This window comes from Buteo buteo, unplaced genomic scaffold, assembly GCF_964188355.1.
Source record: "Buteo buteo unplaced genomic scaffold, bButBut1.hap1.1 HAP1_SCAFFOLD_148, whole genome shotgun sequence".
NCBI lineage: Eukaryota > Metazoa > Chordata > Aves > Accipitriformes > Accipitridae > Buteo > Buteo buteo.
Window position 1 is genome coordinate 120,001 of NW_027439312.1, and position 2,500 is coordinate 122,500.

Here is a 2,500-nt window from a genome sequence, read left to right on the forward strand (position 1 = left end):
CGGCGCCCTTCTCCGGGGACCGGCCCCGCCTCGCCCGACGGCGGTCCGCTGCCGGGGAGGTTTTGGGGCGCGGCCCTCGGGGCCAAGAGGGGCGCCCCCGGTCAGAGCGCGGGCGGCAGTGCGCGGGAAGGGGGGACGCCGGCGCGGGGTGTGACGAGCCCCGCCGGCCGAGCCCGCTCGGGCAAGGAGGAAGAAGCGGCGAGCGGCGGTGAGGACGGGGCAGCAGGGCGCGAGCGGCGCGAGAGGAGAGGGTCCTCCGGGGTCGCGGGAGGCGTCTCCCGCGGCCCTGCCCGCACCTTGTCGGGCTGCTGCGAAGCAGCCCGGCCGGCCGCGCAGGGGAAAGGCCTCCGGGCATTCCGGGCGGGTGCGTGGCGCCGGGTGGGGCGGCGGCGGCCGTTCCCCCCCGCACCTCTCCCCACGAGGGAGCCGGGGCGGGGGGGGCGCTCTGCCGCCGCCGCCTCCTCTGGTGGGCGAGGCCCCCGCCGGGCTGTGTCCCGCGCCAGCGGGCGGCCCGAGCCACGGCTCTCCTCCCGGGCGCAGCGCCGGGCTACTGAGGGAAACCCCGGGCCCCGGGAAGGAGGACGTGGTGGTGGCGGTGGATGTCGGGCGCGCCCCCGCGGGCGGACGCTCCCCCGAGGGCGGCAGCGGGGGAGGCACCCCCGCGGGGCCTTCAGGTCGTTTCCCTCACCCCAGGGCCAGGTACCTAGCGTCCGCGCCTCCGCGGCCCTCCCTCGGCGAGCCCGGGGGTCGAAGGCCGTGGAGCCGGGCGGAGGTTTAAAGACGCGGGCGGCTCGATGCGACCCGGGGGGGCGGCCGGGCGGCGGTGCCTTAAAGGGGCCGGGAGTTCCTCCCACGAAGGCCCTGGTGGGCTGCCGCCCGTGCTCATCCCGCGGGCAGCCGTGCCGGGGAGGGGTCCCGCTGCCCCCTCCTCTCCGCGGTCCGGTCTCGGTGGAGACCGCGGTGCGGTCGGCCGTAGCCGGCCTGCCTGCCTCGAAACGGGCGGCCCCGGCGTGAGCGCGGGCTCACTGCCCGGGGTGGCGGGTCCCCGCGGTGGGGGCTCGCTGGGCGGCTGCCGGGCCGCCGCGACTCCGTCGCAGCGCTGCGCCGCGCTGCGCTCCGTTCCCCCCCTCGCCCTGGCGAGCGCTCGGCGGTCTCCCGCCACTGGCTGCTGGCAAGGGCGGCACCCCGGCTGAGCGGCGGCGGCGCCGCTCGGCCTGTCGGTCGGCCGGAGGGCGCCCGGTGCCGGCCGCGGCTGTCCCGTCCCGGGCCCTGCCCGCCGCTTCCCCGTCGCGCTTCCCGGCCGCGCCGGGCAGGTGGGCGGGGGCGGGCGGGGGCACCCCACGCGCGGTCTCCGCGTGGAAACGGGGAGAGCGGGCGCTGTCCCCGGCTTAGCGCCGTCCGCCTTCCACCTGGGGCGTGCCCGTGGAAGGGGCCGAGGCGAGAAGCGGTGGCGGTGGTTCCGGGAGGGCAGCCGCTCTGGTGCGGCAGCGGGTGCCGTCCGGCAGGCCGCGGGCGGTGCGTCGCCGGCTCTGGCGGTTGCCGCCTCTTGGAGCCGCTGGCGTGGCCGCGGAGTTGCCGTCGGGACGAGCCCGGGGGAGCTGGCTGTCGTAGCGCGGCGCAGCCGGCACGGAGGCGTGTGCGGGGCCGGTGGGGCTCCCCGCTGCTGCCCCGCAGCAGCAGCAGCCGTGTCGTCCGGAGCGTGGTGGGCAGGCCGCGCGCGGTCGGGTGCATCGCTGCCTCTGCCCAGAGGCCGGGCCGAGCCCGTGCGCCTGGGCCGCCTCCGATGCGAGCAAGGCATTTCCCAGGCCGGTCGGGAGCGCGGGCTCCCCAGCCTCGCCGCTCGGAGTTTTCCGTTCCTTTCCCCCCCCCCCTTTCTCTGTGTGTGCTCGTACGGTCAGCAGAGGCGCGGCTTCTCCGTCGTGCTGCGCCGTGCCCCCTCCGCGCGTGCGGAGGGGGGTGGGCGGGCGGGCGGTGGGCCATCCTCCGGAGGGGCCGCTCGCCTGTGGCGAAGCGGTCCTGGCCCCCTCGCGCGTGCGGGGCGGTGCCGAAAGCCAGACAACTCTTAGCGGTGGATCACTCGGCTCGTGCGTCGATGAAGAACGCAGCTAGCTGCGAGAATTAATGTGAATTGCAGGACACATTGATCATCGACACTTCGAACGCACTTGCGGCCCCGGGTTCCTCCCGGGGCTACGCCTGTCTGAGCGTCGCTTGACGATCAATCGCCCGTCTGTGCCGCCGCCCCTCGCCTCGCGGCGGGGCGGCGGTCGCAGCGGCGCGGCTGGGGCGCCTCGCAGGCCCGCGCGCGCGCGGCCCCGGGCCCGGGGAGTCGTTCCCCGCAGCCCGGCGGCGGCCGCTGCCAAGGGCCTTCGTCCCCCTAAATCGAGACTCGGGGAGCGCTCCGAAGCTCCCCGCTCCTGGAGCACCCGCTGGTCGGAGCTCGTCCCGCCGGGGCCGTCAGGGTTCGTCGAGCCGGTCGGGCCTGGCGCGGCGGTGGGGA

The 2,500-nt window shown here is 77.8% G+C and overlaps 1 non-coding gene across 1 annotated transcript; it reads left to right on the top strand.

The window, feature by feature from the left end:
• Positions 1–2,057: 2,057 nt before the first annotated feature.
• Positions 2,058–2,210, top strand: LOC142028093 (5.8S ribosomal RNA). Its single transcript, XR_012649396.1, has one exon. It is a non-coding gene; the product is annotated as a 5.8S ribosomal RNA (ribosomal RNA).
• Positions 2,211–2,500: the final 290 nt, after the last annotated feature.